This window comes from Akebia trifoliata, chromosome 4 (assembly GCF_017979445.1).
Source record: "Akebia trifoliata isolate Shusen 1 chromosome 4, ASM1797944v1, whole genome shotgun sequence".
In the NCBI taxonomy this organism is placed as follows: Eukaryota; Viridiplantae; Streptophyta; class Magnoliopsida; order Ranunculales; family Lardizabalaceae; genus Akebia; species Akebia trifoliata.
In genome coordinates, this window is record NC_141378.1 from 16,059,356 (window position 1) to 16,083,586 (window position 24,231).

Genomic DNA, 24,231 nt, shown 5'->3' on the forward strand with positions numbered 1-24,231 from the left:
AAGTGTGTGGTAAAACTTAGGGTGCTGAACATTGCAGGAAAGTCTGGTATAAAATCTATACTAACTTGCAATGTTTTATATAGTTTTCATTATTTTATTTTAGTGCAATAATATTTTATCCTATATACAAAAGTAAGTGCAGTGGTTTTAAGTTTCTTTTTGACTTTCCCCCTTAGTAACCCAATAGAGAGAAGTCCTTATCTTGTTGAACCTTGTGGGCCCAAGTCCCTTCTATTGGCCCTTTTTTCTTCCTTTTCTTTTCTACTTTCAAAAAAGAAAGAAAAAAAAATTGTTCGAGTGGTTTAAATTTTTTTTTGTTTTTTTTTAAGAATTTGCCCAAGCTTTTGGGATAAAAATTTCTTCCACAATTTCATAATTATATTAAAGGAAATGTGTAGGTTCAGTTGAATTTTTGAAGACTAATCCAGATTTAGTTGAATAATGGAATAATTATTATCAATTTGAGCCTATTAGCATACCCAAAAAAACAAATAAATATTATTAATTTCGCTATTTCGATAATGGGTTCAGTAGCCAAGAACGCAAGGGCTAGTATCTAGGGTCCCATTTAAGATTAAGACAGACCAAAAATGAATTTCGGCCCAAAATTCATCGTAAACCATGCACCGAGATTGGCTAGAAAATCGCATGGTCTATGACATGTATCGTCCTTACCATGTGATAACGCTTTTCTTGGGAGGATGAGATTGTTATTCCGTGGCCCAGTAGATACTAAAGCCCATTTCTTTGGACCATGTTTAGGTTTTGGAAGAGATCTTAGTAATCGGGCTTAAATATGAATGGGCCAAGATTAGGCCCAAATTAGCAGCCATTATCTTGAATGGTAGAGATTTTTCTTGTAGTATAATTTCAAATATTAGGAGGATTGAGAATTCCCCAACTCTTTTTGTAGTATTTGATTAAGGTAGATCAGAATCGGATCAAGCATTTGATTGGGAAGGACAACACCTAGCAATTTTCTACAAAGTGATGAGGAAGTTTGTAACTCATACAAATCTTTCCATTTTTCAATTCGATTTATTCCATTTGTTTGTAGAGCTATTTATTTGAACACGATAGTGTCCTTGATTGGAGCAATGGATTCTATGAAGAGTGCAAAGCTGTGGAAGCTACTAACAACATGTATAAGTTCTGAGACTACGATAAGAGAATTCGTAATCTTTAAGTCGATATCACAATGGACCCTTCTTCCTTTTCTTCAAAATTTAATGAATACCACCTAAGAAATCTACCCAACGAAAAATAATAATTACTAGCTATGTTAACCATTATACTCTGACAATGGGTATTTATTAATGAATAGGTATCTCATATCCTACTCATTATCCTCCACCTTCACACCAAAAATCAGCTTGATAAACTTTATTAATGTGAATTTTTATAGGGCACAACCTCATTTGGATACACCAATGTTCCACAAACAAAAGAGACGGTGAAGTGGGGAGAGAAATATAGATTACTTAACGATTCTATTATCAAATAACTCGGAAAATTTTGAAATGATAATCATTCAGACAAAAATATATTGATCGCGATAAACATGTGTCTAGAGGATATATCACATATCTAAAGAATAAATCCTAACAATTAAGTTTTTTTTTTTTTTTTGATAACCAAGTATCCCTATGGAGAACGGATCAAGTCTGTATCTGGGCTTTGCCCAATCCATAGACCATGGTCTTGTCCAAGGACTAGTTTCGAGGCACATGCAATGCCCCCACATCACATGCACTAAGTAAGTGAGGGTGTGCCCTCACAGGTGGCCCTCAAGGAATTAATGCTCATACTAGGTATCAAACTCACGACCTATGAGCACTGATAACTTATCAGTCTGAAATTGCCATTGAGCCAACCCCTTAGGGTTTTGACAGTTAGATTTTGTGTAAATGGTTGGGATTTCTTTCTTTTTTTTCATGAGTTAACAAATCCCAAGTGTTTAGAAAAATAACGAGAAGAACAAAATAAAAGAAGACCGATTGCCTTATATTGGTTATATCTCTTTCCATATAGCCATTCTACACTGAATTTGTGCAATATTGTGTTTGTAGACACCCCAATTTGAATGGACCCCACTAGGAAGGACCCAAAAAAAATCAGTTTTCTAGCAAATTCATCAACGGGCCTCAAAAGTTCAAACCGTCGAAATATTCTTATAATCTTGATAATTTTACTATCCATAATTATAAAAATAAAAAAATGGTTGCAAAAAAAAATATTTGAATTCACGAACTTTTTAGGATTTTATTCATAAAATTTACTCATTGTCGAACCTCGATGTTGGAATGTATTATAGTATCAAGGCTCAACGAAACCTATTGTTGAACCTTGACGAAATTGTCCAACAAAGGTTTCTGTATGTGAAAAATGTCCACAACGTCAAACCTTGACAATAGGTAGCGTTGAGTCTCGACTCTATAATGCATTCCAATGTTAAGGTTCGACATTGGGCAAATTTTATGAACAAAACATTAAAAATTCCAAGAAATAAAAAATAAAAATAAAAATCCATAAGAGACTATTGAAAATAAATGAAATAACATTATCTTGATCCTCTGTTCATAAACCCTTGAGTTTTTATTTTATTTTATTTTTCTAGAAAAAATTTCTTCAACCTTGGATTTTGACAATAAGAAGGCCACTTGTTCACAATAGAATTTAATTAGTTACTTGATTTTCTCTATTATTTTGGTGAAAAAAAATAATTTATTTGGAGAAAAATTAATAATTGTGAGCTTGAAGAAGATGATTTGTTTGAAGAAAAAAAGAGTTTTTCTTCAAGATTGAAGATGAGGGTATTTCAATGATTTTTGGTCATATCACTCTATCGCACAAGTTTTCAATACCTTTATGTTTTAAAACATGTCTAGTTGAGTCAACTCAACTCGATTTTGCTATGCTTTGAGTCAATGTTTAAATAATCAAATGCAAGATAAGTAAATCATCACACACTAAAATAAGACCTTAATTGATCAATTATAAGAAACCAAATGAAGTCTTCTATATCCGTCCATAAACATCTAAACATGATTTATAAATAGATTATAGCATTAAACATGACTCATTGGCCTAATTGGTTCATCCCTCCGTAAGTGGAATGGGTTCAATCAACAACAACCTGACTCGATCCTTGGTTTCTCGATCTGGAACACCATGACCATCTCCATACTGGTACATGCATTGTGATGTCCTCACAGTATTGAGTACAGCATTTATAAATGGCTGATGAAAGGGTGAAGAAGCAACACCATCTTTGTTCATCTTTTTCCATGTTTCACCCATTATGTGTCGAATGTGTTCACGAGCAACTTCCTCAGAAACGCTAGCATCGTGCATATAACACTGGATTGATTTTAGAACATCACCTCTCGCAAGTTCGGCCTATGGTTGAAGTATTAAAAAATGGAATTTTTGTATAAATATTATAAAATCTTAAAAATGTTATTCATAGAAATGACATTACATGATATCGATAAAATCCTTACTTCTTTGCATAAAAGACAATATGATTAACTTTTAAGGACATACATGAAAATAAAATATAATTGTATGTAGAGGTTGCTAATGACCCATTGAACTCTTTTTTGTTAGCATATCCCTTGCTATACTAGCATAGCGGTGAGTCATGTCTTAACATAAGTGAAATTATAGTCTCAAAAAAACGCTAGAGGCACAACTTCCACCGTACTGCTAAAATTAGAAAATAGTACTCCACAGGAGTCCAAAGAAAAATGGATATCTGAGAAACCTATGTTTTTCCTCACATCCATCATAGCCGTACATTGGATGTTTGCTAAATACTCAGGTTGGGAAAAAGCATTAATGTAAAATAGAACACATACCTTTGAAGTTCCCATATCATTAGCTAATCGAAAATTTATGGATGATGAATATATAAGACCTCTAAAGTTCTCTAAGAAATCCATAGCCTCCTTTGTTATCTTTTGCCCAACCGAAAAATAAGCAGGAGCTAGAACGACGGGCATTGATATTGAAATCAATGCATTGTTAAGATACTCCTCAAGCGTCGGTCTATATCCACTATAGAACCATTTTGCCTCTTGCATGTATGCTTTGCATAAATCTGCCAACTAAAATGATAAATAACAAAAAAAACCACTATTAAATCAGGTTTTTTTGAGTTTATAAAATAAAATATAAATATAAATATCGGCTGTAGACACCTCGATTTGAACGGGCCCTCACTCGAAAGGGCCCAAAAATAGTAATGCTCCAATAAAGAATTGGCAAAAGGGCCTCGATGGCCCGAATCATCGGAACATGACGTTTTTGCCAAAATTCAAAGCCTCTAATATCTCTCAATGGGTTAGTAGGTCCACCAAAAGGATTCGGTACACTCCATCTATCCCGCTCCATGCAAAATACCGATTTTCCAACAAAAGGGGCCAACGGGCCCCTAAGGCCCAAAACATCAAAAGTAGTAACTTCGGTTAAATCAATGCTCCTAAGACCACCCCATGGTCTCGAGGACCCACAAAAAGGGTTGTGACCCATCCTACAGCTGTTCAACATCGTCGCTCCGCGCTTACACACAAAAATCGATAAATTCCCCAACGGGCCCGAAAGCTCGATTCGTCAACACATGGCCTTTTTATTAAATCAATGATTTCAAAAAATAAAAAAAATCAAAAAAATAAAAATGTGAGACTTGGGATGCCTACCCTTCACCCAACCTTCACCGTTCCATCTCCAAATCCGCAAACACCTTAAACCCACTCAAGGCCCACAAACCATTAACTCTTTTTTTTTAAAAATTTCACCTTACCCCTAAGCTAAAAATCAATCCTACATCATCTAAACCCTAAAACCAACCTACCTTATCAAAATCTAATCCAAAATGAGCCTTATCCAATCCAAAACAACCCACAACCCTTCTAAACCCAAGCCCAATACATTAAAAGCCTATAAACCACTATCCATACTCAATTCACTATCCAACCCATTACCCACATCAACCAATCAACCCCTCAACATCAAAAGAGGATACTTGTCATCACCACCCTTCACCTCCCTCATCCAATCACCCACTCCCATCAACATTCTCTAAACAACCCATCTCACCTCTCCTCAACCCATACCCTACCCTAACCTAACATATTCCCATCCTCTAACATCATCAACCACCCACACCTCCACCCATACCCTAATCCATCACCATTATCTAACATCATCAACCACCTACATCACCACTCATACCTCTACCCATCATCTTCCTTAAAACACTCCAATAAAATCAACTCAACCCATACTTCATTCATCATCAATCAACTAACCCATTTCTCTCTCTCTAATCAAACAACCCCTATCAACCAATCAACCAATCTCATCACCTCACCCCCTCATCATGATTGCCACATGGCATCATCTCCTTTCTCCTCCCAAAAATCAACTTAACAACTTCTTACACAACCCATTCTCCTAAATCTACACGCCTCACCTTATCAACCAACCTAACACTCATTCTCTAAACCACCCCCACTCCACCACCAACCATCACTTATGTCAACCCATCAAACACTCTACCCAAATGGATTTGGGTAGGATCCAACCCATTTGGATCTAAACCTCACCCATTTTCACTCATTACACATTTACCCTCCATTTCACCTTAAATTTCACACATTTCACTCCTAAATCTTATGCCATTACCCCTCCTCTCACATTTTAACCCAATTATGCCCCCAAACCTTCTCTCAACTCCTATAAATACCCTCTTCCTTCCTTCCAAAAGGGGTTACAACAAAAATATCATCAAGTTACACCAAGTCTCACAAAAAAAATATATATATATTTTCTCTACTCCTCTCTATCACTCTCTCATACTATCTTCTAAAAAGGAAAGTTCACTTTTGTATTACACTAAGGATTTAAGAAGCATAGAAGAAAAAGGAAAGAAAGAAAAGGAAGAAGAACTTGAAAGCTACAAGGTGGGTTCAAAACACCCCCCCTCTCTCTAACCTTCTCTTCTTCCCTCTTCTATCTTCCCCCTCCCACTCATGTTATTTTAAAGTTTAGGATGGTCAGACCCTAAGGCACATGATCCATTAGGATCATCTCTTTCAATGAGATGATTCTACGATTAAGCCGAAAGCAACCCCCATCTAGGGTACAAATGCACCCATGTGGCATTCTACTTTTATTTTCATTTTTAAAATAAAATGATCGAGTTTTTTGAGGTTACCGTCATTCGACGGGGAGAAAGGGGTGCCTAACACCTTCCCTTTTCTCCAACCGAGCCGCTTACCCAAATCTCGAGGTTTGACTACCCCTTTATCCATCGCGAGTCACTAAAATGCCAAAAATCTCATCTTTTGGAAAATGTACCCCGGGTGACCATTCACACCCACTTCCAACTTGAATGGTGACGACTCCAATATTTAGTAGTTGTGGTCGTCCTAACGACGAAAACCACATAGTTACATCGGCGAATGAGAGGAATACATTGTATATATTAACATGATTTAGTTTATAATTCTTGTTCTTACTTATTTTACATGCCGGGTCATAGTATATGATCCATCCTTCGAGTGGATGTTTGTACCTTGAACGCCACTTTCACAAAATTCTAATCCATTTTGACTTTATTAACCTCATGAAAAGTTGGGGAGTAGAAGCATCTGTTAAAATTCAACACCAGCCCAAATTGAGAAAAGCCCACATTTATTGCTCAAGCCCAATGGCTATTTAGAGTCCAATTTCTAGAATCTTCTTAGAGAAAACTCTAGATGTTTTTAGATAAGAGAAAAATAGAAGATTCTAGAATTGTAGATATTTTGGTAGAAAACTCTAGACTAATAGATATTTTTAAACAATTCTAGATGACAAAATTGTAACCACTAGATTAAAAATGTGTTGGCACAATCCTAGCCATTAGTTAAGGAGGTACCACTAGTATAAATAGGGGTGAGTCCTCTCATTTTGTATCAAGTAGTAAGAAAACAAGTTGTGAGAAATAAGTTGTGAGTAAGAGGTCTTGAGAAGTTGTAAAAAATGTGAGTGTTTGTAAAAATGTATTTTTCTTAATAGAGTGTTATTTTCTTCTTCAACTTGTGAGTGATATTTTTATTGAGGGTATAGTACAAGTAAATTGTTTACTTGTTTATATCAAATATTTGTGCATTAGAGTCAAGTACTCTAGATTTTCCTCAACAACATCATTAGAGATTCCAATACTCCATTCATAAAGGTGTTTTGTCATTTTCTCAATGATGTTATAAAGAGGGTAAGTTACAATTTCAAGAGCCGAATTTTACAAATTTAAGATTACAGCTAACTGTCATTTTAAAATCTTAAAAAAAGTCGTTGGGCCCACATTAATTATCACAGTGACAATCCAAAAACACAATCTTCTAGATTTCATGAAAATATTCATATTCAAAAAAATTTAAACAAATAAAAAAAAAAGAACTGTTTTTCGTGCTGATCATCCTCACCAAAAATCAGCTCAATCCAAAAAATTTAGCCCACATAGGACAAAACACGTTGTAGATATATGTGTACACAGATCCTGACCCACATATATATATATATATATATATATATACATATATATGTATGGGAGCGGTTCAACAGCCCCTTATGGTGCCCCATATGGTGCCACGCATTTTTTGTAAATCACTTTTGATGGGATTACAAGTTTTGAAATAGGCTGATTTTTTGTGAGGATGATCTCTACGGTGAAGAGATCATCCTCACAAAAAATCAGCTTATTTTGAAACTTCTAACCCTAGTTTACAAGTTGAAGAATCTTGGACCGTCCAATTTTTGTAAATCACTTTTGACGGAGTTAGAAGTTTTGGAATGAGCTGATTTTTGGTCAAGATGATCTCCTCATCATAGAGATCATCCTCACAAAAAATCAGCTCATTCCAAAGCTTGTAACCCATGTTTTGAAAAATGCATGGCACCATATGGGGCACCATGATGGGGCTGTTGAACTACTCCCTATATGTATATATATATATACATATATGTGTGTGTGTGTCTGTGCGCGCGCGCAGAAACGAATCAAGCTAGCAAACTGATCTAGGGAACCAAAGCGAACCAAGAAAAGAATTATCTCTACCTACCTCTTCGAATTGGGTTCATTCTAGGATGGCAAACACACGAATTCAAATTGAGCTAATAGACAAACAAAGTAATATAAATCTATTCTAATCCTAATAACAATCAATATCCCAATCTCCATCTTCTACATATCTGATTTGGTATACATCATAGCATACCTTATTATAGTCCAGCATAGTGATTTAAAATGTTATTTTTAGTCAACTATGTGTAAATTTTTAGATTCGACTAATTTGGCCGAAATATATTCCTGTAGGACCTCACAAGCGTGGGTTCAAATAGGGAGTAAGTTTAGACCATATGAATGTAAATAGCTGTGTAAATATATTCGATAATCATCATCATCATATATCTGACGATGATGATGATATATACCTTGGCCCAATAATTAATTACAGAAAACAAAAGAAAATGGATAGAACAAAATAACAGCAATGAAATTTAACAGGAGAAACATGTAATACCGTTTTCCTTATGTATGGTATGATGTTGCAAGATTGATCTTTAAGAACTTCGTAAGCCATTTCATTCCCAGTGTTATAGATGGCTAGAAAACATATTTTCATGTAATCTGCAAAAAGTTTCATCAAAGTCCAACTATTTCACTATTATTAAATATAGAAAATTGGGTCGGGTAAGTTAATTTTATTCCAACCTAATTCTTAAATTTAGGATAAGTTCCCAAATATTTTATATATATCTATGAGAGCTTATATTTAAGAACAAACATATTTTATAATACCAATTGACAATTGTATAAGGTGAAAAGTGGAATTAATCCTAACCCTACACGTGTCATCATCTGGTAAGACTTGATTACAAGCTGAGTGTAGTTCGAACTAGACATATTGGAGACCTCAAGACTGTATGTCATATCTCAACTGCATCAGTAAATAGTTGAAGTTCATCCAAACAACCATAGACATCATAAATATCATCAATTATAGTAACAAAAGCAGTGAGTTTTGTCATTTCTCTCCGGTTGTATCCGTACTGGGGCTCAAACATTGCACCGACAGACCAGAAGAAACTCTCCATCAACCTATCCCTAGCAAAGCTCAATCTTTCTCCAAGGCCCAAGTTCCTCCACCACCTAAACTCCAAAGAACAAAAGCACAAAAGACTGTTACATGGCCCAACCTTATCTGACATATATACCTACCTACACAAATATATATCAAATTTAAATTCTCATATTTAGGTAATATATATTTTAATTGGACGAAATATCGAGACAATCTCAATCAAAATATTCCAATACAATACGAAATGTTTAATATTTCTTTCCCTGTCATGTCTAGAACTGGAATGTCTCAAATGAAACATTTTGAAATGATATGGAACTTTAAACCATCAATAGATATTTATAATAAAAACAATGTACATCATGTTTTTTTACCTTGAGAGAGATTTTATGTCATCTTGGTGTGTATTTTGAACCGTGTTGAAGTCCAACTTGGCAAACTTAAGTAACAACGGGTCCATGTCATCCCTCGTATCATAGGCATCTATGAACCACCTAGATTCTAGTCTTGGCATCCTCCAATGGAAGGGGAGCTCCAAGGCATGGCTCACTTGTTTGGCAAGATATGTATCACTGTTCCCTTTGACCACCTGGAGTTGTCTTCTTGTGAATTCTTGGGCCTCCTTCTTCTCCTTCGAAAGCATAGAATGAAGCTTCATACAAACTCAACATTCCTTCAACATCTGTGCCAATGCTTGTCTTAAAATCACCTTCCATTTTGTCTTTGAAGCTATTAAATACATCTAGTTTTCACAAAAAAAAAACATTCCCTAGTTAATAGATAGATAAGAGTTGGATTTTTGTTTTAATGGTCATGATGAAACATTTAACCTACTCTAGGATAAATATCAAAAGTGTTGGGTTTGAAATTCAAGCCCCCTCGTTGTCCACCCAAAGGAATTTATCTCAGCTTATCTGATTTGTGTGGTTTAAGAGATATCGTGTTCTAAAAGATCAGATGCCTCTCCCTGCTAGTCGGGTCTACATACGGTCTGGACACCCCGTCATTAAAAAAAGAAAAAAAAAAAAAAGGATAAACACATCTTCAGGATATGCCATATATGCATCCCTAGGATGAACCCCAATCATTGCATTTCATGCTTTAATGGTCAATATAAAACATGTATCCTGGTGATATGTCATGCATTGGATTGTGGTCCATTGACTCATGAAAAAACACAAAATCTCAGTCATTAAAATATGAAATCCATATGTCAAGATATATGTCGGAGATAGGTAACGTATCTTTGGGATACATATTTTATCTTGATATAATGATGGGACAGAAATTTCTCAAAACATGATCAACTTCTGATGAAATTCCCATTTGGGCTAATTGTTCATTTTAATTCCCATAATATGAAGGGTGAGGTCATAGGTTTTTCAAAGTGATGATCTTGCTTCTTGCTGGTTTAAAGAAGCAAGATCATTGACTTTTTTTTCAAACTGACAATCTCTATGGTTATAGAAGTGTAACGATCTGGCAAGTTCGTAGTGATCTCACTACCTTATTATACCAGTGAGGTCGTCATTTTGAAAATTCAGTGATCTCACTTTTTATGTTAATTTTGGGAATTAAAATGAACAGTGAGTCATAATTGTCACATTCAGCTCACGAAATGGTATTTTACCAATGATAAAACACACATTCTGAGAATCCGGTCGTTACAAATTTAATAGCAATAGTAGGAATAGTTGTAATGGTATTACACCTTGAGATACTTTATACCCATGTTGTCTAAGGAGTCTAAAGCGTAAGGCTGTGGCACATAGATCCTCTATGAAAACATCGTCATCCTTGATGCACAGTATGGTATCAAGGGCCTTCCTGATGTCATTTTCAAAATGGTACCCCACTCCCAATCTTTGGATGGTATCGATCAGCTTCAGTCGAGACAATGGTCCCACAGCTTCATCAAACATGCGCCTAACATCTGTCATGAGATCCTCAGCTCTTTTAGTGTACATCGCCCCCTAGACAGTACAAATTTTTTACATTATTAGTGAGATCCATGCAACTATAATATATGACATGTATTGTATCATGATTACCTTATAATCAGTATTTATAGATTGTATAAAATCATGATCCCAAATGCTTGGCTTATAGTTTGCCGATCTCCTTTGTATTGTTGGATCACTGATTCGAGCGCTAACCAATAATCGAGCATGGCTAATCCGACGTTTATTGGGTTCAGTTATGGGAGGGATGTGTGTGGTAGGATGCAAGTGTTTGAAAGGAGATTGGAAGAGAAGAGGAAGATCCATTTCAAGTTTCAATAGTGTTACATATGTTGTGAAGTTCACTATAACATGGGCTGGTCCATTTAAAGGCCAAACTTCACTGTTTAACCTAAGAAATCAAGTCACACAAGTCACGCAGGTGTGACATAGCAAGCATGATAAATATCTGAGTCGTGATAAAATGACTCCCAGATTAAATACTCAATGGACTCCCCTAACGTAACATGTGCCAGAACCGTGGATCTGTACTCCTAGAGATACATAACTAGATATATTTATGGAGATTTTCAGTTGTATATCCCAAAGAGTATAGATCCACGGTTCTGGTGCATGTCACATCAGGGAAGAAGAGTTCATTGAGTATGTCCGTGTGGGAGTCCTTTAGTCATTACTCTAAATATCATCATGACATGAAAAGAGTGAGTTGCAAAATTTGAATCCACTCCCAAACTTGTCCAAATCAGCTTAACTCGCTTGTGTTTTGAGGTGACTCGGTCAAATCAATTTATCAAAGAGGCCTATCAACTAATTTTGCTGTTATATTTAAACATTTTTATGGGAACAGAATAATAAATATTACTCATTTTCTTAAATAGTTAAACTTATTCATAAATTTTTATAAATTTAATGTATTTTTATTTGACGCATACTAATTGACTCACAAATCATCGACTTGACAACTCGTTGGTTAAAAGCCAACGAACAATTAGCCACAAGGGGACATGTCTCAAAGCACGTTTTAAAACATGAATAAAGAGGTTCTCTTATTTTATTTATTTATTTTGTCTAAGTAAGCAGGGGATAGTGATTAATGGAGGTGAAGGTGAGTTCAACATATGGTTTCGAAACTCGGTTTGACATCTCGTCTCATCCATGAATAAGTCTGAATTGTCTTGGACAAGTCAAACTCATCTTTCACAAGAGAAATGATTCAATTCTATTTATAAATGTTTAAATGAAAATAATTATAATATTTTAATAAAATAACTTAGATTAGAAAATGTTTAGTCATAAAATCGTATTTTATTTATATAATAAATTTTAAATTTTTAATTATTTTAATCAAAATCCCGATTGAATCAGTCGAGTTTTACTGTCTTGGCCGAAATTTTCAAAATATCGTCTATGTCATCTCATTCATCTCGCAAGATGATGTGAATATTGAGACAAAGTTTATATCCATCTCCTTGCTCAACAATACCAAAGATGACCCGAGCAAGTCATCTCAATCTTGAACGAGATTTAAAACCATGATTCATTGGGGTCTAAACCTAGGTCATGAGATCAACTCTCCTTACCACTTAGCTAAGTGGCACCTTCTTAATAAATATAGATAGATACCCACTATTAGGGGTGGCAATCTTAACACGATCGGTGAACATGACATGAAATTAGTGGGTTTTGGTCAAGCCTACTTGGATTAAGGTCATAATAGTGTTGACTTGTCTAACACGATTATTAAACATGTCATGTCTAGGTTAAGGACATCAACCCATTAGCCTGTTTTAATACATTTAATTATTGTGTCATTGACTTGTCATTTTAAATCATGAAACATGTGAGGCATTTCAAATATTAATAATTATTTAAGGGTGTTTAAAATTACTCATTTTTTTACAAGAATTTCGTAGAACTTTTTCATAATACATTTTATTTTTCAAATTTTATAAAATATAAAAGGTGTTTTAAGATATTTCCAAATAATTAAGAGTTATATTTTAGTATGGTAAAGAAAAACATTTTCTGTATTAAGTTAGTAAGGAAAGTTTGTTGACTGTACTATCCTCTTTTTATGACGGCATTTCTCAAATACATACAATACCCCACAAACACACATACCAAGTAAGCCCGGGTGGCCAACGAGGGAACTTGAACTCAAAACCTCTCCCTTCTTGGAGGGAGGCATGTTCACTACACCCAACATTCATTGGTCTCCCAATTGAAGACTATCTTGTGGTATCCAAACACATTATTTGAGTCCACATGGATATAGAGGACAAAATTCAAAAACATTGGATTTTTTTTTTTTTTTTTTTTTTGAGTGGGGGGGGCGGGGTGTGATGGAACTTAGTTTTTCTACTTAAGATTAAAATTTTACTAAACGAGTTACATGGATTGGGTCAGATTACCTATTTAATATATGTTTTGGGTTCAAGTTTAAATTTCTTATACAATTATTAAATGGGTCAATTTGGGTTGAGTAAATTTTCAGAGTACCCTCACCTCAACATGAGACAACCCAACCCATATTGCCATTCCTACCCACCATGTGTTTTTAAAACTAATGATTACTACCTTGATCATGATATTCTATCACAGAGCAATCAAAATGACTGAAATATACTCCATTTCAATCATAAAATAAGATAGTTACTATTGGCACCCCAACTTTTACGTATTACATCCTAATTTCTTAATTTTTTATCACACCCCAATTAAAGATTAAAACACTTTTCAAACATTCCAAAGGTTTGGCTCAAACTATAACCTATAACCTTTACATTACAAAACATTATGGGTTGGGATCAATAAACTCATAGAAAGGGAATTCATATGTTCACTCACAATTCCAATCATGTAATCATGTAAACGTAAAATCCAACAATTGAGACAAGATATATATTTCAAGAATCCATCACATATCCCTAAGATTTATATCAACCGTTGGATTTTATGTTTATAACAGTTAAGATTGCGAGTGAACATATGAGTTCATTTTCCATAAGTTTGCGGATTGCTACCCAAACATCATTAACTCTCGTTCAATTACAATTTCAGTAGTTGTCTAATGATTAGACTGATATAAAATCCTAAACCCAAAAAATAGAAATCTAGCAAAGAGAGAAGAGAGCTTTTATTGGCACTACAGCTTTCAATTATTCACTTATTTTCTTTAGGGATTTTTCTCAAAATGTGCACAACTTATGTCCAAATTCCGGTTTCGATACAATGTTCATTTTAATTCCCAAAGCATGTATTTCAAGTGAATGCGTAACTTTTATAATCAATGAATTCGTTGGTATATCTATGAATTTGTAGATATTAAAAGTGACGAACTCACGAGCTCGTAGATTATAAAAATTACGAATGCATATTTTGGGAATTAAAATGAACAGTGTACCAAACTCGAAATTTCATCATATTCAATGCACGAAATGGAGATTCTTTGTTTCTATTTAGGGTGTAATAAGTAAAAGTTGATATGCCAATAGAATCTCTCTAAGAAAAATTCATGAACTTGACAGCGCGTTGGGTGAAAGCTAGTCTCAAAGCATGTTTTAAAACATGGATAAAAGAGTTGTCTTAATAATAAGAGTAATGATTTATTGTCGCCCTGACATGGCATGTGTTAGAACCAAAGATCTTTTTCCTTGGGATACAAAATAAATATGTGCAGTTGTACATCCTGATGAAAAAAATATGTGATTCTAACACATGCCACATCACAGGACGTATGTCAAAGTGGACGTCAGAAAATCACAACTTTAAAAATAATTGATAGATACTCATCATGTGTTTTTCAAACTAGTGAATACTACTTGATATTGCTATTCTATATCAGAGCAATCAAAAGGATTGAAATACTCTCCATTTCAATCATAAAATGGGTAAGTTTTCTAATCTCACAAATCATTGACTTGACAACTTGTTAGGTAAAAGCCAGACTCAAAGCACGTTTTAAAACATGAATAAAAAAGTCTTCTCAATATTTACGGATAGGATATATACTCATCATGTGTTTTTCAAACTGATCATGAAGTCATGATTACTACCTTGATCCTGCTATATCACGGGTTTTGTTAATATGTGCCCTTAGGGGCACATTTAGGTTCTCTAAATACACCTTGGAAATAAGCATTTGATAACAAAACTCTTCTATCACATAGTAATCAAAATGACTGAAATACCCTTCATTTCAATAGAGAACATTTATTTGTTGCCCACCAACTTTTTGCTAGCATCACGCTAACATGTGTGTTAATTCTTTGGTGATTTACATATGAATTGGAGTGGCGCTAGCCAAAGTTGGTGTGGTAATAGAATCTCTTTTTCTAAACATAAACTATGTTAATGCACAACATCAACCATACGACTGAGATATGAGGAAAAATGTAGATTTCCTAAGGATTAGTTCATGCTTCTTAAGTATATCCAATCCATTTCATTCCATAATCCTTAGGAAATATCCTCCCATCTCAACTGTCTGCTTGGCAAAAGTTAGAGGCCAATTTTTCCTTAAAATAAAATTTCTATTAGTTAGCTTGGGAAGACCGCGGTCAAGAGTGTATGTTGTTAAGTCGAAAAAAGCAGGAGTATCTCAAATATTCACCAAAATCTTTAAAGGATATATTTTTTATCTTTTTGAAGATATCTTAGAGGTGTTCATCCAAAATTTAGTGGGGCTCATTGCCACTTTAGCCTCCACCATAAATTTAATAAGTGCCGAATTCAACGAACTCCACAAACAACATTTTCTTTTACGTTCAAACTCCATAAGAAACATTATATTAAACAATTAAACTAAAATTAATGTTAAATCAAAGGAATTAAATTTTCACAATAAGAATTTTTTTTAAGCAAGCAAAGAGATTTATAAGAAAGAAGAATAATTTGTAATGATTTAGGGGCATTACCCTACATTTACAATTTCAAAAATATAAATGAAGCAGACCACCCATTTGATCCCCACAAATTAATATTCCAGCACTTTGCGGGGACTAATTAGTTAGCTCGACGAATCATAAAATGATTTATCACATCAATTCCAAAATCCTTGTCGTGCCAGTGCATCACTGCAACCTGGTTTCCTTTGTAGCATTGAAACTACCTGGGACCCTCCATAACATCGGGTGACCATGTATGCAATCCTTTCTGTGCAGATTTCCCAGCAGCACCAATAAGAAAGTAAAATACAAAAGATGGATAACAAGTCATTAATTGCTCCTCTACTCTGTTGTACTCCACTAAGAAAGAAATCAATCCTTCTTCATGTATTCTTTCTTAAGGATGTACACTAGAACGCGTAAGTCACGGAGAATCAACATATCTAGCTAGTTGGTACCCACAATGTTGTGGTGTGTAAAACTTACAACTTGTGCATGTTCATTGAATGGTAAGTGGTAAAAGTAAAAGTAATTAGAATTAAAAAAAAAAAATTTACTTACACATGTTGAAAGTTTTTTACTTTTTGGATTTTATTTTTTTTTGAAAAAATACTTAAAGGACCTGGTGGAGGGACTTTTTTCTAGATAGTCCCTAAGTTTTTGAGGGTCTCTTAATAGTTCGTTTAGTAAATTTTTCTTTTCTTGATAGTCTCTTAACCTCATCTCACGGTTATAATGTCTTTGAAATACCCAAACTATCATTTTCTCATCTTTTTCACTTACTTAGGTTTTTCAAAGGTAATTTTGATCATTTTCGACGATTTTTTTTTTTATCATGAATGATATTCTCTTCATTTTGAATATTAAGGCGTATTTTTTTTCGAGGTTTCATTAAAATAATGAAGAACAAAGTTCATATTCTAAATAAATTTATGAGAACATCGTAACTTCTTATTTGTAACTATGATATATACATTTTTGGTGTTATATTTATGTGACGTTTATCAAAGATGTTGGATTGAGTTTCAATATAATGGTTAGGATAAGTTTGGAATTTTTAGATTAGGATTGGGTTTTCTTGTGGAAATAATTTTCTAGTTATATTAAGATATTGGTCATCAACCACTATCTCATTGGGTTTAGAACTCCATTTCATCTTTAATTTGAATCTTAGTTGATTTTTAATCTTTCCTCTTATATATATATATATATTTGGGTATTGGGTTGTAATCTGTACTGAGTCAATTCGTCTGAGGTTTGAGAGAGAAAGGGAAAGGAGTGTACAAAGGCTTTAAGGCTTGTGTTTGAGATTAAAATCTTGAATAGTTATTTATTGTATTATTCTCCTTTGATTTCTTAGTGAAGACGATTGGATTTGTCCATAGACGTAGGTATTGTTTTCGAATCGCGTAAATCTTTGTGTTCTTTGGCTTACTTCTTAATTTTCTTTGTTATTTTCTTTGTAATTATATTTAACAAAGATCTCCAAATTAACAACATTGGCTATTTTGAAAAAATTTATCAGATATCAAAGTAAAAAAATAAATAAAAAAATCTAGTTTACTTACAGTGTCAAGTTCACCACTTTTTATTGTTTTGGTCAACATTTAATTACTGTCAAGTTCAACAATATTTGCATAAATAAATAAAAAACATCGAACTCGACAATAATTAAAAGTTGAACTAAACATTAAAAAGTGATGAACTCGACACTAAGGTGTTGTTTGTTAAACTGAAAAAAATAAGTGTTGAATAGCTTTAAGTACTGAAATTTTTAATCGCTGAATTTAAGTGCTGAAAAAGTTATTTGTTTAGATGCTGAATCATATTTGTTACACATTGTTGAAGCTGGTAAATTGTCTTTGTTACCCTTATAATCATATTATACATTGTTTGCATGTTTCAAATGCCTATTTCTTATTAAACACAATAAAATATATTATTTATTATAAAATTAAAATACAATTCATTTTTCAATAATAAATAATACTCAAATCTTCAATTTATAAATAATAATTCATATTTATAAAGCCTACAAATTTCAAATTAAAAATAATAATGTTATACAAGTCACCAAAATTTGAAATCAACATTAAAAAAACTTAATTTAGGATGAATAATTTTCAAACAAAATGAAGGATATGTAATTATAAAAACACCTTATGAATTAATCTTGCAACCCAATTTTTTTTTTTTTTTATATGGGTTAAAGTTTTTGGAATGAGCAAATTTTTAGTGAGGATGGTTTATATGGTCTAGAGATCATCCTCACAAAAAATCAGTCGATTTTGAAACTTATAACTTGTCAAAAATAGTTTTCAAAAAAAAAAAAAAAAGACGTTTTATAGTTTTTGAACTTGTTTTGATAGGGTTAGAAGTTTCAGGATGTGCTGATTTTTTGTGAGGATGATCTCCACATTGTAAAGATCATCCTCATAAAAAATTAACTTATTTCAAAACTTTTAACCCATATAAGACAAAATAATTTAGCCATGGTAGGGTGCTTATATACTAATGAGGAGATCATCCTCATCAAAAATCAACTCATTTCAAAAAATTTAACCCATATAAGACGAAATAATTTAGTCATGATGTGGGTTTATTAATTTGTGGGGTGTTTATATACTTATCTATGGGATATAAGAAGTAATATTCTTTTAAGAATGAGGGCATACTTGTCCATGCTCAAAAAAATGATGGGCATACTTGTTTGTGTCGAAAAAAGCGAAGTGCTTACCGCTTCAGCACTTTTTATCAACATCAAAATGGTGCTAAATTTTTTTCATTTATTTTCAGCAATAAGCGCTAAAAATATAGAGTAAACAAACGCGCTATTTTGACAAAAAATGCTGAATTTAATTTTTTTCAGCAATAAGCACTAAAAAATAGCGCAAACAAACACTGCCTAAGTGGTGAGTTTGACAATAAAAATGTTGAAATAGACAATAAAAAGTAGCGAACTTGATATTGTAAATGTGATAAGATTTTTTTTTTTTTTTTTTTTGAATTTAAGACTAAGTAAATCTCCTTGAAATACTCGAAATGCATAAATCATAGTTGCAAATTAAAAATTACAACGTAATCATCAAAAAATTTTAAATCTCAATTTCATTCTTCATTTTTTTTGTAAATCATCGAAACATTAAAATACATCTAAATGTTCAAAATTTAAGAGAATATCATTCTTCATTCGTCATTCATGATCCAAGATCGTTGGAAACTATCACAATCGTCATTGGAAAATCGAAGTAAGTAAAAAAGATGAGCAAAGGGAAGTTTGGGTATTTCAAAGACATTATACAGGTAAGAAGAGGTCCATGGACTATTAAGAAAAGAAAATTTTACTCCATCGACTATTAAGAGATCACCCAAAACCTAGGGACTACTTAGAAAAGAAAAAAAAAAGTCCATTTGATTGAGTCCTTTTAGTACTTTTCCCTCTTTTCCCCCTTACTTTGAAGTTTGAACCCACTTTTTGGATAGATAACGTCCACTCCATAAATAATGTATCTCAAGGATGGTTAACCGTCTCCCTTTGTCTTCTCTCCTTTCCTTTTCCAAGAATATAATCAATAGTATTATTTTTTTTCTTCTACCCCTTTCTAAAAAATACCCCTAGAACTTTCTACATTATTTTACTTCTTCTCCATTTTTTTTATAATACCCTTTCGAATGTATTGTTTTTCCTCTAACCCTTACGACACAAGCAAACTCTAGTATAAAACATAAAATATGAATTTAATTGCACTGGACAGACCCACTAGATACTAAAGCCCATTTACTTTGGACCAAGATTAATTAGTTTTTGAACCTAATTGGCAATCTCTGATTGAAATAAGAAAGATTAAGCCCAACTTTAAACATTGTGGCCTTGATATTCCATGTATTTCCGGGGATTATTCCAAGGAAAAATGGATCCTTAAGGGAACCTATTTTTTGCCCTCCCATCTCAATTGATCTATTATAGGCATTATTAACGCATAGTTCCTCTACTAGTTTACACTACTCTATCTCAACTCAACTCCACTCTACTCTCTAGGGAAGAAATAAAAAATTCTTCCTTCATGCATTCGTTAATGTACAGTTGATTGTGAACTTTATAGGGTAAATCTAACTTATCAAATTGGTAGTTTGGTCCCACAATGGTTTATAAAGCTTACCACTTATGTATGTTCATTGAAGCACAAGTGAAAGTACATTAGAATTAGATATTTACATTAGATGTTGAATTTTTATTTTTTTTCATTTAAATTTTTTTTTAATGATTTTCTTTTATTTTGTCTCCTTTTAACCCTCTTTCGGATTTTTAAAATTGTTTGAAACTAGGAATAGCCTAGCCTCGAACAACATGTAGATTCTGACGAGTTTTATGGATCAAAACCTCTCTATTAGAGAGATTCTATAGGCATGCCAACTTTTACTTACAACACACCAATCCTTTCAAAATTGAACACTACATATAAATTGGTGTTTTACACTTAAAATTTGGTGTGTTAATGGAACTATAGAAGATCTCTTACTTAGCTTGCAAATCGTTTGTCAAGCAAATGATGTGATTACAAATCTTTTTCCTCTGTTTGAGCACATCATGGAAAGTCAAACAGAATATCTCTTCGTACTTTTTCATCTTAATTGGATCGTATAAGTTTTTTTTGTTAGGATATCATTGTGAATTCATATTCGTTAGTGGCTGTCCAAGGTATTCAGGATGAATGGAGTTCTCCATGGAGATTAACAAACCTCGTAAGAGAGATCAAAAGAGCTATTCGGTGTTTTGAATCGGTTGTGCTTGAGTTTGCTTGGCGGGAATCAAATAGAGCAGCTGACTTGTTGGCGAGGAAGGGTGTTTTAACTAATAATTTTTGTGTTTTAGATTCCTCAAATGTTCCAGCGGAATTCTATAATGTCCTCCTGGAGGATCACACTGTTTGTTTTTATTGGCTTTAGCCTCTATTAATTTATCAGGGTGGAGCTCTTTATAGCGTCAGCTTACCGATCAAAAAAAAAAAAGATTTCAAATCTTACAAGGGTCATTGAGCGCATCTTGTACATCAAAAAACATGAGCCAATGCCACAAGAATGTAGAGGACAAAATTCTATGAACTTACCTTCAAAAAAATATGAAATTTAAAATAATAATAATAAATTATTTTTCACTGTTAAATTTTAATTTTAAATTTGAGAGTTTGGTGGGAATTCAATTGTCATTCATTTTCAAAACCTTGGATCAATTCCCCAAAAAATGAATTTCTTTTTTTTTTTTTTTTTTCAGATATGAGTTTTTACAAGAAATCTAGAGGGCTCTGGTGTTGGATTGCCAATTTGGTAATCCATTCAAGCTCAACGACCTTTAGTGAGATTTGAAATCTTACCAAGTGAGTAACGAAAGTGTTTCTCTCTTTTTTATAAAATTAAATTAGAAGGTAGGATGAAAAAATGTACATGTATTTAAAGGGTTTATTTGTAATTTAAAATCATGATTAAAGGGTTCTTAAAGATTATATAATAAAAGAAAAGATATTTTTGTAGTTTTGAAACCTAACCACCATTGATTATTGGGTTGTGGTTGCAATTTTATTGGTTTTTACCAAAATGACCTTTCTTAGATCAAGTTTAAACGTAAAAAAAATGGGGGTATTTATGAGATTCAAATTTGATGCCATGTGGCAAATCATTTTCTTAGCAGGAAGGTGTGAGAAAAGATTTGTCGCCTCAAGAGGCAAATCTCATTCACATGAAAAATCATTTTTTTCTGTTTTTTTTTTTTTTTGAATTTGCTTTGCACTTGATCACTGTTATATTGAAGTTTTCCACGACAAACTATTTTCCTTAGAGTTTGCCGTGCAATCAAACATGCCTTAAGTGTAATTTTGTCTAAAACGTATTTTTTTATTTATTTATCAAATGGGGAATATAATAAAAGTGGCAACACTTTGGTAATAAATGAAAAACCTTGTAATCATTAAAAGGGTCCAATTGAACAAACTCCACAGATAATATTTTTTTTGATAATTAAGCTCGATCCGTGAGAAACATTTATTAAACAATTAAAATAATATTAATTTTAAGATAAATAAATAAATTTTCATAATAGATCTTTTTTTATGCTAAGCAAGCAAGGATATGTATTAGAATAAGAGAATAATTTATAATGATTCATAGTCGTTCCCCTACATTTACAGTTTTAAAAATCTAAATGGAGACAGGCCCATTACATCTCCACAAAATGATATTCCAGTACTCTATGGTGAATTATTATAGCACACCGACAACCTGTTTTTCTTCACGACATGGACACTACCATCTACAATAAACTTCATCGATGAAACCCCGAGATATGTAATAACTTAGCTTGCTTAACAATCAGGTTTGCTTCTTCAGTTGGTATTCCATAATGTTTTTTACTGCTATAAGGGCTAAAAAGGATGCAAAACAAGTTATGCTTCCTCAACTCTCTGTGATACTCCATTAAGAAAGAAAACTATCCTTCATTCATGTACACCATAAACCACCAATTTGTAGAGCAAACATAACTAGTTGGTACCCACAATTAAGGATGCAACTTGGTATAGTTCAAACCAAGAATTGAATCAAACTGATAGCTTTGGATTGATTGGTTCGGTTTGGAAAAAGCTGTTGTTCGGTTCTAGGTTTAGAAAAATGGAGACCCGATCAATTTGGTTTGGTTCTCGGTTCAAGGCTTGTATAGAATCGAACCATATCGAGAACCGAATCTTATGTAATAAATAATAAATATATTCATTTATTATGAATTATTTTAGGAGTTAGGACATAAATTAATAACTTCTTTACGGATAAATAAAAATATTTTTTTAATGAATAGATTCATGACTTATTATATAAAATTTTATGTTTATTATTTATTTTTGTATAAAAAATATGTTGTTTCCAACTAAGTTTATAGGAGCCTATTAAAAAAAATTAAGTTTATAAGATATTGGTAACCCATGGAACCAAATCTTAGTTTGGTTTGGATTGGTTCGGTTCTATTGGCATTTCAGTTCAGATTTGCTTCTTATTTAGTGAAATTGACCAATGTTGATTCGATTTCGATTTAGCCACAAACCAAACCGATCTGAGTTTCACCCCCTACCCACAATGGTTTGAAAAGCTTACGACTTATGTGTGTTCATTGAAAGACAAGTGGGGACTAGGAAAAGTACATTAGAATTAAATAATCACTGGTATATATTTAAAGAGTTTTTCCATTACAATTTACTGGATTTTATTGATTTTTTTTTTTTTTTGGTCACATTTGAGCACACTTTTCGGTAATATTTCTGTTGGTAACATATTATATGTATGGGATCATGAATTCGAATGAATAAAGTTATTGTCTCTAAGATACTCTTTTGATTACAGATTTTTTCCCTGGCAATTTATTGAATTTTTAATGATTTTTTTTTCTCATTTGAGCTCACTTGTAGGTAATATTTCTTTGCCAGTACAATATGGAATCCTGAATTTAAATGAATAAAGTTATTATGCTAATATCCTCTCTCTCTCTCTCTTTCTTTAAAAACAAGTAAAAGATTGAATAAAAGTGATAAATTTAGGGTCTAATTCAAAATCAATTGACAATGAGTGAAGAGGCCTAGGAACTTATAAGGAGAGAGACAAGACAATGAGTGTTTAATGTGGGATTAAATTCAACATGCCTCCGTACATGTGGGTCGGACTGGACCAAAAAACGTGGAGATATGAAATGAGTGACATGAAAAAAAGAAAAACCTACTTTAATACCATGATAAAACTCAAAACCAACTGACAATAGGGGATAGATCCAAGAACTTATGAGAAGAGATTCAAGGCAATGAGTGTCCAAATGTGAGATTAAACTGAACAAAAAGAAAATGAAAGAATTTTAGAGAATCTTTAAAATATCCCCACAAATATAAATTTTAGAATCTTATTGAACTCAAACTCTTAAGATCTCCAAAATATAAACATCTAACTTAACTGAACAATTGTGAAAGATAAATTGAAAGTATCTCCATAAACTATTAAAACAATCCAGAAACAAAAAATAAAAATAAAAATAATTAGAATTTTAGAAGACAGGTCTTTTTTGGCTAGATGTATGTTAGATGACTCAAAGTAATAATAATAGTCAAACAGACATCCAGATAAGAGTTGTTTGTTTTGTTCAAGTTCAATGTTAATTTGCTAGTGACTAAAGTGGCTCATTTCCTGGACACCAATCTAGATTTTGTACCAATTGGAGGTCCAACT

The 24,231-nt window shown here is 32.9% G+C and overlaps 1 pseudogene across 1 annotated transcript; it reads right to left on the bottom strand.

The window, feature by feature from the left end:
- Positions 1-2,976: 2,976 nt before the first annotated feature.
- LOC147404145 (terpene synthase 10-like) lies at positions 2,977-16,309 on the bottom strand (annotated as a pseudogene). Its single transcript, XR_015177281.1, has 8 exons — positions 16,203-16,309; positions 11,183-11,483; positions 10,843-11,104; positions 9,506-9,873; positions 8,981-9,199; positions 8,571-8,703; positions 3,861-4,109; positions 2,977-3,399 (listed from the first exon to the last, which is right to left on the bottom strand). The product of XR_015177281.1 is annotated as a terpene synthase 10-like (transcript).
- Between the last annotated feature and the right edge of the window lie 7,922 nt (positions 16,310-24,231).